At 40.8% G+C, this 17,355-nt stretch overlaps 1 protein-coding gene across 1 annotated transcript in view; it reads left to right on the forward strand.

Moving 5' to 3' along the window:
• Positions 1-10,699: 10,699 nt before the first annotated feature.
• Positions 10,700-17,355, forward strand: part of LOC119731194 (protein NDNF-like) — a 50,366-nt gene continuing 43,710 nt past the window's right edge. The window contains exon 1 of the mRNA XM_038204262.1: positions 10,700-11,159. The gene's annotated coding sequence lies outside the window, so the exon portion shown is untranslated. The remainder of the gene's footprint in view (positions 11,160-17,355) is intronic.

Below are 17,355 nucleotides of genomic sequence, written 5' to 3' on the forward strand. Positions count from 1 at the left end.
TGATCAAATTACCACGAAATACCTTACTGGATTGTTACTGGATTATTTGCTTTTACATACTAATCCTCTAAAGCATCCTGAAAAATCGTGGCTCCTGGTACATTTTCAAGAAAAGTTGTATTTTTCCGGAAAACTGGCTTTTTTCAAAAACTGCTCCTAATTTTCATATTTAGTTATTCCGCATTTTCTTTGCAATTGACTACACACCTGTGAAGGGGTACAAGCCTGCTAGACTGATTCTCTGGCCTTACAATTCCCCGAAGTCTATAAATTGCTCCGTTTCACTTTAAGGTGGTCAGGGAACCAAGCTACAAGAACATGATTGGTTTTCTTGGTTTTTCCAGCGTCTACAAGCCCCAAACGTGAAACAAGTTAGTGCAACAATATTTGCTATAACATACTAATCCTCCAAATCCATTTATTTCTGAAAATTGCAGCAAAAGCAAATGTTGTCCATTCCCTTTAAACAACCTACACTCTTTCATCCGGCGAATGATGGCAAAACCTTTGGTCAAATATCCACAGTGCAATCAGAGAACGACCAGTGCTGACAATCATAGAACAAAAATGACCCGATTCCCAGAAAAAAAATGGACAAACACTAAGACCCTACACCATTCCCCGAAACTGATTCCCCGAAAGCTATTTTTCAAAAAATTGTGAAAATAATTCGCAGGCTTTTATAGCCAGTTTAGATTGTGCAGGGTGAGTCAAAAAAAGAAAAAAAGAAACCCAAATGGTGCCTATTATTTTTAAAGGATTTTCTACATGTAGGCCTAGCGCTTTCTATAGATCCAGGATATGAAAGCACAATGAATAAGCTTTCTAATAGTGAAATGAGGGTTTTATTTTCAAATCGCTCATGTACTTTTCCAGTTATGGAATTGTGAACACAAACACCGTTGTTTAACCTTTTCTACGGATCACATTTTAGGTACAAATGTTCGTGATATTTAGGTAAAATGAAACCATGTCGTATCCTAAAAATGATATCAGAATAACCCCACATGTCTCCTTGTGTGCTTAACGGACTGTTTTCCAATGTTGTAGTGTCGAAAGCTACTGTTGCTTCATCATTCAATGACAAGAAAAGCTGACTTAAACCCAACTTTCGAGATCAAAAGTTGGCATTCATGTTTTGAAAATATAGGATGGTCTCCAAAAAAATATCCTTCAGTGACAATTACAGTTCTATCTTGTTTAGCTACAACACGAGTCTTTTTACATTGCCCCGCCACAACATGGCTTGGCTATTGTGATTAATGTTGAGTCGAAACATTGCCATCTGCCGAATACAATGACAACATTAAATACATTGCCTATAGTTGTTACAATTTATAAATATTGTATTACACACTTGTACGTCATAATTCTTCACCTACTGTCACTTTTTGATAACAAAACACCCACGTTTAGTAAATATCGGTTTCACCGGTGTATTTGGTTTCAAATGTTTGTATAATAACAGAGAAGGTGTTCTGATAGTAAAAGCGACAAAAGTTTGAAGAGCATCAATTATGAAATTGTTCTTCAGACTCCGCTAGTTTTATAGGGTGAAAATGAAAGGTGAATAGGATTATTTGATTTTCATGCATTTTGTTCGTTGCCAACGATAACACCACTCGAAGGCCAAAGAAGAACGTTCAAAACCTAACCTGTTGAAGTTCCTGTCAGTAGATATTACACTTTTTGAGAGAAATTAAAAAAAAAAAACCATGCACAACCTTTTATTCACGAAACACATTTTCGAAAAATATAATGGAACTTTTTATTTAAAAAAAAAGTCAGTTTGGAGATCACATACATTTCTTGATCTCTTCTTAATGACAGCAAGCCAGACGGAATTTCATTGGGTGTTTGGTACCAGGACGATCTAGGGGCGGATCTAGCTTTCAGGAAACTGGGGGGTGGGGTTGTTGATATAAAGGGGGGGGTTGAGTGTAAGGCATGTCGAAGGCCGTGAGCCCTGCTAGGGGGCTCCGAAGGCTTCCCCTGGAAAATTTCGAAATCTTCGATGACTTCTCCTGCATTCTAAGGCAATTCAAGCATAAATTTAGGAACTTAAGCGTTCCATGTAATAATAATAATACCAGAGTCTTATATAGCGCAAGTAAAAGCCAACAATTAGGTACTCAATAGGCTTGAAATTATGTCTATTATTAAAGACAGGTAAATGAAGCTTATGAGACCCATTATGTAGCACCTTATAAGGGTAGGGCCTATACACAAGGTGCTGCGGCGCATATTGCACCCACTGCCAGAAACACCGGGGCAAACCCCTTCTCTGAGCGATAAGTGTCACTGGGTTATTTAACGTGCAGTACAACACACGGGACCTACGGCTTTACGTCCCATCCGAAGAGAAGAACGAAGCAATAATGGTAAAGTGCCTTGCTGAGGAGCACAAGCACCATGTTCCCACGGTCAGGATTCGAACCCGTGTACCACGGCGCACGAGTCGAACACCGTAACCATTGGACCACATTATACTACGTTCATAGCATTAGTCCGCTACTGTGATCTTTACTCCAAATGAGCTTTTTGATAATTATTCGGTATATGTCACCTTTGTCACCAATAATAGGTCTTTAAAACACCGGAGATGAGTACATGTACTTTCAGTTTTGCCTAAGTTGTCTGAGAAGTATTGTGTAGGCCTACCGTCGTATCAAAGGCTGCGGTCCTACGCCACTTGTGCGGCCATTTTGCCTCCCCTTAAGACTAGCTTCTTCAGTCGTAAAGAGATTAACTACGAATTAGCGCTAATCGCCGACTAATCTACATTTACGTGTATAGTCTGTTTACCCACCATGGTACAATATTTCCCCACCGTTAGTCAAACCATGAAAAACACAGTAACAATTCCCTGTCCCCTATGGATCGATAAGTCATTACAAAAACGGGGGTGGCACTCCTTTGGAAGAAGTGGGACGGGGACGTTGTTTGTCCCGTTGGGTGAAGCCACACCATTGTTGGACGCACACAAATTCTGCACCCCACGTGTAGGTCTTTGTGTGAAAACGCAGGATCATATCGATTAGCACTGGCCCAACAATATGTGTAAATGCCTCCTTCCAATATTTTTAGTGGTGTCAACAATTGGTCCTTTTTGCCGGGTTAGCGGACAGCAACCGCTCCCCCCCCCCCCCCCCCCCCCACACACACACCCCACCCCGAGGGGCGCAGGGAGTGCTGTTCGCCATGTATAATCCGCGGGTTGAGACCCGCTTTTCAACGGCTCACTTTTGGGGCCACGCATCCCTCTCCCTTGTTGACATTAATTTCGGACCGCGCTGTTGTTGGCTTTGACAAGCTTAGTCGCGCGTCCCTATTGGTACCACCTATGAAGGGCCGTCGCGTTCTTGCATTGAACTCAGCTAGCCAGGCACACAAAAAGCCTCCTACCAATTCTGCAACAGAAAGACGGTCTTCTTGTTTGGTGGTTTTCTTTTGAGTGGTGCTAAGCCGGCGATTCCGCCGGGGCTGTCTGATGAATTACTTCCCGTAATGAGGGCTGATGACTTGATCTGGGGCTTAATATAGGATTAGCGATGTAAGCCTTGTACCCCATCACATCAAGTCCGAGTGGGTACTTGGGATTATGTCTTCATAATTGGTGCCATTCCATGACTAATGTTGCAACATCCGTGTCGATGGTACGATGACCCAGCGGTTCATCTCAGCAACACTGATGAATTAATAATTACTTGCTTTGCAAATAGCAATTGTGCTTTGAGATTCAAGGAGCCTAATCAATGTACGAATAGATTGAAATGATGAGCAATTAACATGATTGGTTGAACTTCGAAATGTTCGGTTGTGGAACAAGGTAACATCGTGTTTCCCGTTGCTCCTTGCTTTGATAGAGCTTTCGTTGGCTATTCACCGCGCATTCTCCTCGTGATTCTGTTGGACTAGGAGCTGTAGATTCGTGCTAAGAATGGATGTGTGTGAATTGTTTTCGTTTTGCTGAAAGAACACACACCTTTTTCTGTGATCCGTGGATAGAACTTTAAAACGGTGGTTGTGTTTAAAACTCCGCAACTTGAACAGTACATGAGTGATTTGAATGATTCCTGTACTAAAAGAAAGCTTATGAATTGGGCTTTCATGTCCTAGATTTTGAAAGTGCTACATGCAGAACTTCACTAAAACAATGGTCCCGACATGTGGGTTTCAGGGATTACCCTGTACATTAAACTGTAAGAATCTACAGTATACTGTTCAACTGTAGATTCGTGGAAAATAATCCACTTTTAGGCCAAAAAAAAAAGTCTCCGGTTTCTGGTATGGAGTTTGCCCAAATAGTGATGCGGCGACGCGGCTTTTTTTTTTTTTTTACCTGATTTTTTTTGCTTCAAATGTGTGCTGATGACTGCAAATGGTGCCCGACTAAACTTAGTGCAAATATATGGGAGTCCAGAGAGGCCACATAAAGCTTATTCTCGACCATAACCCAGTCTAAAAACACGTTAAAATTGTGCAGCAGCAGTATTCCAGTCAAACCAGTGAGTTTGGCGGTTTTGGGACATCATCTTTCATTAAAAAAAAAACTTTTTCATTTTGCCGACGCGCATGGCTACGGCGACGCGCGCGCATACCAGAAACCGGAGACTTTTTTTTTTGGCCTTAAAGGGAAAATACAACATTTGCAAACATCAAAAAATAAAACTACCAAATCATTTTGAAATACCTTGCTGGACTGTTAGTGAATGACAGTGTAAAGCATCCTGTAAAATCATGGCACCTGGTATACTGTCATTTTCAAGAAAAGTGGTATTTTTGTATCAATTTCCAACGCTGATCGGCCGATCAGCGTTGGAAAAAACTGGCTTTTTTTTCAAATACTGGCCCCAGTTGACCATCGCACTTGTTTGCAATCGATTACACACCTATGAACGGGTACAAGCCAGCTAGACTAGTTCCCTGACCTTACAATTCCCCAATATATGTAAACTGCTCTGTTTCTTCTTACATGGAGTCAGGGAACCAGACTACAGGAAAATGATTGTTTTTCTTGGTTTTATAGCATTTTCGAACCCAAAACCTCAAAAAAGTCAGTGTAACTATATTTGCTATATATTTCCAACCCCCCAATTCCATCTATTTGTGAAAATTACAGCAAAAGCAAATGATGTATATTCCCTTTAACAATAGTGCGACGTCACAAAAACTAATAGTTTAATATCTAGTAGGCCTATTAAACAAACGGGGTGGGTGGGGCTGTTATCGTTTTCGTTTAAAAAGAAAATGGCGTTGCCTGAAACTAATCTACCAGAAGGGAAGAGTAGTATAAAGTTGCTCTCTTATTAATTTCATGGGTCTAAACATCAGCACACAAGTGACAGTCGTCAATGAGATAGGTACAAATAAGGGGAAACATAGCTGGCCCACGGGGACTACATGTATATAGCTATAGTCATGAACAAGCAATTACTATAGTATAATACTTCACAATCTAATAAACTAACATAAAAACAAAGAGGGTACATGACGGAGGGTGACTTGTACTTTTTTTAGACCGAATGAAAATGAGTTTGCTTGATAACGACGGATAATTATGATTGAGTGTTGATTGGCATGAGTCCACGAAGGTCGGATGGTATAATTTGGAAATTACTCATTTAGTTTGGAGAACGGGGGGGGGGGGGGGGGGGCAGAGGAAAGTGGGATGAATTGGCCGACTTGTCAATTTTTGTTAGGAAACGATCATTTAATTTGGTTAAAAGAAACTGTCAGTTAAAGAGGCATGACTTCAAGATAAGTTGGGTTCTACTTCTAGGAAGTTAGGAACGTATTTGAACTTGCCATGTGTTTTAAAAATTGTATTACTACCTTGACAAAAATTGCATCTGGACTATAGTCAGGATAACTTATTTATCTACGATATTGCGGGATCAAGGTAATTAATCAATTAGTATTTAAATCCCAAATTTATCTGATCGTGGTTTAATTACCTGATCAATCATTGCCGCATATCGCCCTCAATGTTTCGTATTCCAGAAGACCTTTTGGGGTTTCAAGGGAAATGACACACTGCACCCGATGAGCACTGACTGCATTAGAATATCGGATGGTCAAGAAGTTCCTACCCCCCCCTTCTCCCCGGTCAACCATGTCAGTGAAGAGCAGGTTTATTTCTTGCTTCGAGTGGTAAGACGTCTGCACTAGTAAGCGGGAGTTCGTGGGTTAGAGTACCACCCGATTATAGCGTCTGATTTTTTGGTCTCGCCTGAAATATTAGACTATAGGCTATATGCAATCACTTTGTGTGTAACGTACCGTATATGCATGCATGCATGCATGTAGTAGTAAATATGTGTGGTATTTTCGTAAAATTGGTCTCATTGCAAAAGTTGAAGTCCAACTGGAACCAAACTTGGGTCATAGATGCAATATGGCAACCTCCATGTGATAATGAAGTCAAAGGTCACATACCAAGTTCAAAGGTCATCTGAGGTCGAGTTGTAAAACAGGCTGAAAACTCATGTAAGATTTGTCTCATTTGAAAAGTTGAAGTCCAATTGGAACCAAACGTGGGTCATAGATGCAACATGGCAACCTTCATATGATAATGATGTCGAAGGTCACATACCAAGTTCAAAGGTCATCTGAGGTCAAGTTGTAAAACAGGCTGAACATGTAAAATTTGTCTCATTTGAAAAGTTGAAGTCCAATTGGAACCAAACGTGGGTCATAGATGCAACATGGCAACCTTCATATGATAATGATGTCAAAGGTCACATACCAAGTTCAAAGGTCATCTGAGGTCAAGTTGTAAAACAGGCTGAACATGTAAAATTTGTCTCATTTAAAAAAAGTTGAAGTCCAATTGGAACCAAACTTGGGTCATAGATGCAACATGGCAACCTTCATATGATAATGATGTCAAAGGTCACATACCAAGTTCAAAGGTCATCTGAGGTCAAGTTGTAAAACAGGCTGAACATGTAAAATTTGTCTCATTTGAAAAGTTGAAGTCCAATTGGAACCAAACTTGGGACATAGTTGCAACATGGCAACCTTCATACTGATTTGTCTGCTAATCTGACTGATAATCGCGAAAGCAGGAGAGAACGCATGGTTCGACAACCATCTGGCAAGTCTTCGGACAACTCTGAGTATGCAGTGTTTATAAAAGAAATACGTCCGTAAAGGGCAAAACCCAATCCTGAATTCACCGAACATTCTTGTGCACATCGGACGTTGTTATGTTGCCCTAAACTGCACTCCGGGACACTTAATGTCGACAACGTGTTGGATTGAGTGGAAACCCGGCTGATATACAAGCAACCTTGACCTAACTGAAAATTGGAACACACGTGATAAAAATGTCACATACATGTACATGTTTTTACTCTAAAGCCAGGGGTCCTTGTACTTTTCTTTTGCTACTTGATGCCATCATCCCAGCTAATAACATGTAAATGAAGTATTTTGTTGATCGGAAGAGACACTTTCCGTACCCAGTTGGCCTAGTCAGAGTTTCTTGTCAGACTCGCAGGATGAACATTTGAAAAGAGTGTTCCGAGTTGCGATATATTGTGGGGCTCGGGTGATGTACGTGGCTAGTGGGATGGAAGACCCCCCCCCCCTCTCCCCCCCCCCCCCCATCCTTCACCCCGAGAGACTTCAGTCACGGCACTACTTCGACAATGATGGCATGTAATTTTCACTTTCAAAGTCCAGTCGATGAATGTCTTGCGTTTTACATGCCATTTTTGCGAGAATGTGGCTATAGGGAGAGATGTAGTTACTAATGGTTGTTTGGTGTTTGGAGTTAGGTTTATATGTTTTTTTTTCACAGGGGCTATACTTAAAAGCCCAACTCGGAAGTATTACAAGCTGAATGGTTAAATTAGGAACAGAGAACTAAAATTGCGCTGTAGTATTCAACACCGTTGGTATAGGCCATGTGTATGGAACCGCTCGCTATCTCAAAGCGTTATACTATACAGCATGGATCAGTTGTAAGCTGAACAAGTAATCCACGGAGAACCCTTCTTGTGTGCTCCAAAGTTTTGGTAACGGATCTCGAGGTACGTGCTATAGCGTGCAGTTCAGGCAGATTGGACGCGAGGTGCTACTGTGATTTTACTAAAGTCTGATTCTGCTCCAATATTTGTTTGCAAGTGATTGTGCTCGAGTTTTGGAACGAAACCAGAATAGTTCCTCCTTCAGAAACTTAAACTTTGTTGTTATTTATTCAACCCGAAATAACAAAAAAAAATACCAATGATAAATTTGAGTTTAATATCAAACGGGCTCATAGCGGGTGAGTAAAAAAAAACCCAAAATGGCTGGACCAATCCTTTAATGAAGTTCTGCATGTGTCACTATCAAATTATAGGATATGAAAGCCCAATTAATAAGCTTTCTTTTAGTACAAGAATCATTCAAATCACTCATGTACTTTTCAAGTTACGGCATTTTATACACAACCACCGTATTAAACTTCTGTCCATGGATCACAAAAAGAGGTAAGTGTTCTTTCAGCAAAACGAACAATTCACATGGGGCATGTGTGTGAATTGTTTTCGTTTTGCTGAAAGAACACACAAACCTATTTCATCATCTTTCATTGTCTGTTCAAATTTATCCGGGTTAACAAATGACTTCTGGGAGAAACTCCATCCAAAAATTATCACCCCTAAAAGTAGTCCTGAAGCCCGTCGCCATTTTGAAAAAAAGGATACCTATACGCTCCATTGCAAAATAGAGCAAATTTAGGGCCTAATTTCATCCTAATTTCACAGAAGTACGAGTTTGCAGTCCTTTGCACGGCTTCCACCCTTCTTTTTTTTATTTTTAACAAACCCTCAACTTCATGGCCCTCAAAATGCTCCAATATCAAAGAATTTGAGGGCATGCAAATCGTGATTTGGCTGGCGTAGGTAATTTCGGGCATAAGTATTGACCTGAACCCTTAAACGTGAATGAATGAGCTAAATCCTGCCCATTGTGTAGACCAGATGCATGAAACGACTTCCAGTGAATAGCCATTGTGAATCAATTGAATACATTTTGTGAGCCCCGGGACCAGCAAGTTCTAGGTCTGCCGTTTCAGGTCCTGTAATTGTTTGATGCATTTTCTGCACTTTCCCCTAAAACCAGATGTGCCAGTAGTTCTGCGTTTGCATTTCTTCATATACCCATTAGAAGGCTCTTTCCATTGCAATCTGTGTAAGCGACCGTTAGCTTCCCCACTACACTACCGTAATGAACCCATCAACATCAAATACATGATATGCCCCTTGGCGTTTGGCGTGCTTCCTTTCCTCCACACCGTAAGAGAGAAAAAATGAGACAGAGAGAACAGAAGATGGGGGAAATATCTGGGCTAATGACGCTTTCTTGTGCTCGGAGAGCTCCATCTCGCACGGCGGACGAGCCATTTTATTGAACTGGAGCCTTGATTGGACCTGACTTGTTTTTCGTGTCTCGCGGGAAGTTGACTGACCCGCGCGCGATGCATCTGCCTGGCTTTGTACTGATGTACATTTTCTCTCTTTCTGTTTGGTGATTTGTCTCTTTGTTTTCAGCTCCTTAGGGGCAGCAGTTCAGCGACCTTATGTTCTCAGCTTGCTCATGACCTTTCCCATCCTGTTTTGGGGAATAGATAGATATTTGTGTGAGCTGTTGAACGTCCTTCTCGGTGTGGTTCGTCATGAGGCTCTTGGTTTAGCACACACCACGGGTCAGTCTTGTGAGTAATCCGTTTGAAAGCAGTTCAGAGTTCAACCTGAGGACTCGCGTTCATGGTAAAGGGCGGCGTGGAATACGCCCAATTGGGCTACAAAACGCGTTTTAAACAAAATGATACTAAAATAGAAAGAACGTTTTAAAAGTAGAATATGTAAGTCCACGCAACCATCCTTAGAAACTAGGCGTTTTTGTGTTAATTTGCGAGAACCATGCAAGAACGAATTTCGGGGGTCACAATTTGGCCCCCCAAAATCGAGCTGTTCGGTGCTAGTTGTGATTCATCCTCAAATTGTTTCGCACTCTGCGGACGTGTAAGAAACAACATTTGTGCATTTGTGATGTGTGTATTATGTACCACACACACAACGTGTATAGTTGGCGCATTCGGATTGATCCACAAAGGAGAAGCTATTTTGCTGATTGAGGGTTGGCCTGACGATCGGGGGTAATAATGACTGTACCGATCTTATAGTGCGTGAATTACAATTACATACCAATGTGCGTAACTCATGATATCTTGTCAAGAGGCCCAACATATATCCTGTAAGTTAAGATGACCAACAATGAACAGGTCAACAGCGGTTGTCATTGCAAATATTGGACATGCATTTTTGTTGATTCGGCATGCCATCACTTAATTTTAAATGTGTAAGAAGATTTGGTGTTGGTGGTTAAACATTGCGGTCGTCATGTTTCCCGTTTTAACGGCTTAGCCGACCTACAACACTTAATTACCGAAAACATGTCCTTGTATTATTGGGATCTGTCCCCGGGTTTGTCCTCCCAAATTTTTTTTCCGTTCAGGCTAATAACGGTGGCATGACATTGTGTCTGGGTTCTTGAGAAGGCCCGGTCGATACGGCTTATGCGTGTTTTTGCACCCTGTGTGGAGTAATTAGTTAATGCTAGTGTAGGGACCTGATCCAGCTTACACGATTGGCTTAAACCCCTTCACTGTGTGTCTCTCTCTCGACTGACTGCCACCAATGAGGTGTCCTGCTGCGTGGGTTGTCTGATCTCGGCTTCCGATCACCCTTTTTCACCCGCACGGACACCGACAGAAGGACATTTCTTTCCGAGGGTCTGGTTGAGTCAGTGGCCGTGTCACAACTTGACCGCATCGTAAAACCTCAGTGCACGTTGTCCACTCACAAGCTAGCTGCAAAACGGATGCGGCCCCTCGCAAGCACGGGAACCTTTCTCGCAGTTCTTAATCCGCTGGATTTTCGAGGGGAGCCCAAATTGCGTCGAGGAAAGACGTGTATAGTGTGATCATAGAGCAAGGAACTGGTGTGATTAAGTCGACCTTTTTAGTCATAGGCCTGAAGCAGAAGCTCGCGTCATCACGTCACCTACTGGGAGTGTGGAGCCGCTGGATTAATGTGTCTTTCTGTGGATTTGAGTGGAATCTGTGCAATTGAAGTCCTTTTGGAGTGTCGGGAAACAAGTGTCCTGTAAGTTTTCCTATAATCATTAATTACTGAACACATTTTAATGTTTTACTGATTTAGTGCGAGGCAGCCATATACGCGTTAAACCAGGCCCCAAATTTTCGAGTTCTAAAACCGTGACCAGGTTTTCTGATACACTTAAAAATTATCAGAACTGTCTGATATTTAATGCTTTAGGTTAACTGATTACCTAAAGTTCAGCCTCTTATATTACGTGTCACGGATCGAAGGGTTTCGGTAATTGTGTTCTCGTGTTTTTAACTAACACGTCTACGTCCATACATACACGTACATGACACAAATGGGAAAGGATTTGCTAGTCTTTTTTCGGTATTCTCTGGAAATTTGTCATTGAAACCAAACTAATGACAGTTACTTGTTGGAAACGTCTTCATACACACTTTTTTATTTTTCATTTTTTTTGGTAAATCTCTTTAGGGTTTGGGTGGGTTGCAAGATTTTGGTCAATACTTTTATTGTGTTCAACTTTTCAGTATACAGCGAGGATTATGATTATGTCAGACTATTTTGCGAAATGTTGGCGTTTCGTCGATGCATAATGTGGGTTCAAATTTCAATGCTCGATGCGGGACGAATAAAAAAAAATGTAACACATTTTCAACCGTAGTAAGATTTGAGGCTTTACATTTTCGACTTTATTTTCGCCACTATCTCTAAGTTCCGTTGTCCGATATTTCGTTATGAGATCCATGTTGAAGAAATAATGATATAGGGCATATTACTTATTTCGACTGCTATTTACCGAACAGTTAACCTATTTCCCGTAATTTTATTCAACACTTTACATTAAAAAAAGAAGGAAATGACGTCATTTTCTTTCAGTTTCACAGCAAAGGTTAACTGACAATTCCTATTTTTTCTTTCTTCGATCAAATTCAAAATAATACACGTAGCTCTTGCGCGTGTGCGGGCACTCCAAGTGTTGTGGATTATGTGCCATGGCTCTGTGTCAAAACATCATGAGATGTGGCATAGACATGCCTCCATGTTTTCGCTGTCGCTGTCGCAAAAATGAGCTTAACACATGTAGGCCCACTCGTTGCTAATCATAGGTCACAAAATTAGTGCCTGTAGTGTGAACTGTATAAGCTGCTGCCCTCATTTAATTGCAATTCACTCAAGTATGACTGTGAAAGAGCCCCGATAGTCGCCGATACGCGGTTCCTTTTGAACTTGAACAAGTCTAGCAAACGAGTCGGGGGAAAAAAGTACAGCGTGACCCGGGCCCACGCGCCGGGCCCTTAAACGTCATGTCTCGGATAGTCCGAGTTGAAGTTGAAAGCTCCCCACACCTGTAAGGGAAGTTCACTATAGTCGATGGCACTAGTCCATGTTCACTTGTCTCCTTCGGTAGCCCTTGTTTTGTGGGTCACCAGGTTTGCGGATGGTGACAAAATTCACACAACAGGCTTCGTCACTTAAGCTGCTGCTGCTGTGAAGCGGCATGGATGCCGTTTAGTGTGGCCTGTTTGTCCGTCCTAGATAGAACATTTTAAAGCTCAGTCAGGAGCTTCTTCATGTCACTTGGTGGTCAGTCTGCCGGTCTGTCCCCAAAAATTGACCCACAAAAATTACCTAAAAAAATTACCCAAAAAAATTACCAAAATAGGCCCCCTAAGTTTCCCACCAATTTAAGTGGGCCTACCAGATATTAATTTTCAAAACAAAGCAAGCAACATAAATTAAATACTGAACAAAAAAATTGTTTGTAACAATTCACACAGATGTTTATGAAAAGTTTGTAAGTGGTGGCTAAATATAACGTTACGATCAAGTGGTATTTATCACAAATCGCCAGAAATATAGGCAGACATCTAAAGTATGGTGTTTCATATGTGCCATCGGTGTCTCATTTTTGGGCGTAGCATTATCTGGCAGGGATCATATTGATAGATATCATGCAAGACTTACATGCAAGACGGCCAGAGCTTATTTTGCACTCGCTTATTTTTTTTACAGCCAGTGATGGCTCTTTCAATGACTCAATATTTTTGGGATACGAATAATACAAATATCACCTTTTGCTTAAACAAATCTCAGGTTTAGTGACGTTCTTGCAAAGTTGCTTTGAACTCAAATCGGTTTGTAACTCCAAAATGGAGCATGCAGCGCCCTCTGTCGTTCAAATTTGGCCTATTGAGACTTCACTTTCACATTATTCTTTTAACGTACGTCATCAATGGAATCCAGTTATACAAGACCCCGAACATTGTGCATACGTTTTCTCTGTTTTCTCAAAATGTATAGTATCCACTGAGCTGAAACTTCAACAAGTTAGTTGTTATATACACCCTTCTTAAGATTGTCAACAATTGTAGTTGCTTCAAATAAAAAAAAAATGCACACGGGAAATTGTTCTGTTGCATAATGTCAGTCTGTTTCAAATTGCGTATGAGGTGACTAAATTTAGCAGCACATGACGTGTGATTAAAAACCGAAGGGAAGATACAACATTTGCAAATGTAAATATAACGAAATGATTAAATTGACACGAAATACCTTACTGGATTGGAATGAAAGTCTACAGCATCCTGTAAAATCGTGGCTACTGGTGTGCTGACATTTTAAAGAAAAATATTGCATTTTTCCAGCGCTTTTCGGCCGACCAACATTGGAGAAAACTGGCTTCATTTCAAAAACTACTCCTACTTTTTCATATTTAGTTAGTCCGCATTTTTCTCTGCAATTGATAAGACACCTGTGAAGGGTACAAACCTGCTAGACTGATTATCTGACTCTACAATTCCCCAAAGTCTTTAAATTGCTCGTTTCATCTTAAGTCGGGTCAGGGAACCAGACTACAAGAACATGATTGGTTTTCTTGGTTTTGCCAGCATCTATACAAGCCCAAAACGTGAAACAAGTCAGTTTAACAATATTTGCTATAACATTCTAATCCTTATTTTTTTTTAAATTGCAGCAAAAGCAAATGATGCACATTCCCTTTAAGAAAAGGGGAGCAAGACATTAAGGCCAAAAAAAAAAAGTCTCCGGTTTCTGGTATGCGCGCGCGTCGCCGTAGCCATGCGCGTTGGCAAAATGAAAAAGGTTTTTTTTCAATGAAAGATGATGTTTCAAAACCGCCAAACTCACTGGTTTGACTCGAATCCTGCTGCTGCACAATTTTAACGTGTTTTTAGATTGGGTTATGGTTGAGAATAATCTTATGTGGCCTCTCTGGACTCCCATATTATTTGCACTAAGTTTAGTCGGGCACCATTTGCAGTCATCAGCCGACATTTGAAGCAAGCTCCATACCACAAACCGGAGACTTTTTTTTTTTGGCCTAATGGTCCAGTTTCTTTTAAATGCAGTTTTTTTTGGTGAGGAGGATAGGACTTGCTTTCTTCAGACGTTCAGACGGACATGCGGAATGTATCTAGGGCGTCAAATTTGTTACGATTCAGAGAGCTCAACATAGTTTGACAACTATCGAAGGCATGTAATTTGTACATGATGCACACCAATTATAACCCATCCACTATTTTGACACACATGGCGTGATTCAACGATAGTGACCCCTTGTATTGTGGAGTAACCTCTAGTCGAACTTTTGGCCAATCGGGTATTATCCAGGCATACTTGTATGGAGTGCAAAGGGGGAAAATGCATACTAATTTAATCTTTCTAAATACATTTTTGGTGTCAGTATCGGCTCAGCTTTGTCCACATATTTCATTTAATGAGTGAAATTCTTGCAAATTTCATAGTTTTTTTTTTTACCATTTACAAGTAATTTGATACATGAAACAAACCATGTATCAAATTTATTATCACAACTATGTCAAAATTATGTTAGTGACTCCGGAAACAACCAAACGGTAAATTTGTGACTGATCAATGGAACAATAAACATTGTCAAAATGCTTACCAAATGCTTACAATTTCAAAACTAACAGAAGTAACGTATTCCTAATAAGGTAATAGGTTCATTTGGGTTTTTTTGTGTGCACTTTTATTCACGTTTAAAGCATCAAAATTGCTCAAAGTCGCAAGTACGGTGCATTACAACTAACCTGTTGAAGTTTCGGCTCCCTGGACACTTTACATTTTTGAGAAACGTATGCTGTTTTTTTTTGTTTTTTTTGTGTCTCGTAACTGGACTCCGTAGTTAAGTCTCGTAAAAAAAGTGTGCCAGCAGGCAAACTTTTTAAAACCCACCTGCAATGATTGTTTCTTCCGACCGATACCATGTTTCTCATTGAAATGTGTAGGTCCGTTTACATGAATTATCAATGTTCCTATACGTGTCTTTGATGTGTACTCGTTAGGTGTGTAGATGCGTGTATCGTGAGTGCGTCTGTATCTTGACTGTGTATGGGCCTTATTCGCGAGTCGGCCATATTGAATTGAAAGTTAGGTAAAATCTTAATTTTTGGAACTTGCGAAGAGAAATGAAAGCAAGTCAATTTGTAATATATTCCAGTCTGCTTCAATGAATAATCTAAAATGTGTAATTAAACATTCCCTAATGTTTATAGCCATATTTTAAAAATAAATGACAGTAAAATAAGCCTGCATTGTGCCTGCAATAAATAGTCTGGCGCCATCCCATTCAACAGTTAACAATTCATGAAATACATTCAGGGAACTCGACAAAAATGGCCAACTCGTGAATCAAGGTTCATACGTTCAAGCCCTCTTTTCTCCGGCCTGTTCATACCCACTTCTCGCGGCCAAATGGCGAGTTGTAATTTCCAAAATGGTCTTTTCCTCGTCCGTTTAGCGGGCCGATTATGACACACCGCCTCCCCGATGAGTGACAGGTTTGAACGGACCGTCCTACCGCGGTGTATAGCTCCTTGCACTGCCCCTGGGTAATCCCACACATGTTCGCTCGCGAGGAAAAGGGTACAAACGTGACAAAGACACGATTTGGGAAACTTTGAGGTTCCCGACCCCCTATGTAGAAATGAACGGAGCAATTTGGCACAGTCGTTGCGCGCCGGAGGGACACGACACTATGCCCCCCTCGTTTAGTGCAGTGACATGCGGGTACACTGCAAAAAAATCCGTTATACAAAACACAGTTCTTACATAAGCTCGATTCCTGTTTGTCTTCAATTTTGCAAAAGAGAAAAAAAAATTCTCAGAACATGAAAACGCCGATAGCTGTACGGATACCGAAACACCTTGATTTTGGGAACACTTTGTCTTCTCAACATTAAATTTGCATGACTGCACTTCGCTTTAGACACGTTGTTTTGTACATGCAATATCATAGCTTGTGCCTTGCTGTAAGCCAAGTTTAAAGCTAAACCCGTAAATAGTTTTTTGAATATGTAAGAATTATGTAAGATTTTGAATATGTGGGTCGTACCACATCAGAAGCTAGACGCTCGTATATGTTTGTGTCGCAGATCTTTGCTGGAAATCTAAACCTTATAATGTGGTTTCTAATCACGTGATACATTATTTCATCACGTGATGTGTTTCACCATGGAGGAAGGCATGCGTGAATACAAAATAACAACTTGCATACCGGCGTGGACTTTTCAGCACGTGGTATGCCTCACCGTGTAAGTGCCTCAGCGTGTAAGTGAATTATTAATCCCGTCAAAATCCTGCTGGACCATCGGGGAATGGCCTCGCCAGTACAGTGTGCATTGTGATTCGCTAGTACGTGTGCCCCGTGTGCATTGTGATTCACGCAGCCCTTAAAGGGAATGTACAACATTTGCAAACATCAAAAACTAAAACTACCAAAGTATTATGAAAAACCTTTTATTGGACTGTTAGTGAATTTCAGTCTAAAGCATCCCGTAAAATCATGGCACCTGGTGTGCTGTCATTTTCAAGAAAAGTGGTATTTTTGTATCAATTTCCAACGCTGGTCGGCCGACCAGCGTTGGAAATAAACTGGTTTTTTTCAAATACTACCCCAAATTTACCATGTTTGCAATCGATCACACACCTATGAATAGGTACAAGCCAGCTAGACTGGTTCCATGACCTTACAATTCCCCGACGTCTATAAATTGCTCCGTTTCATCTTATGTGGGGTCAGGGAACCAGACTACAGGAACATGATTGTTTTTCTTGGTTTTTCCAGCATCTACGAACACAAAACTTCAAACAAGTCAGTGTAACAATATTTACTATAAATATACTAACCCCCAAATCCATCCATTTCTGAAAATTACAGTAAAACTAAAAGCCAATGTTGTATATTCCCTTA

The sequence above is a fragment of the Patiria miniata genome, unplaced genomic scaffold, assembly GCF_015706575.1.
Source record: "Patiria miniata isolate m_02_andy unplaced genomic scaffold, ASM1570657v1 HiC_scaffold_23, whole genome shotgun sequence".
Lineage (NCBI taxonomy): Eukaryota > Metazoa > Echinodermata > Asteroidea > Valvatida > Asterinidae > Patiria > Patiria miniata.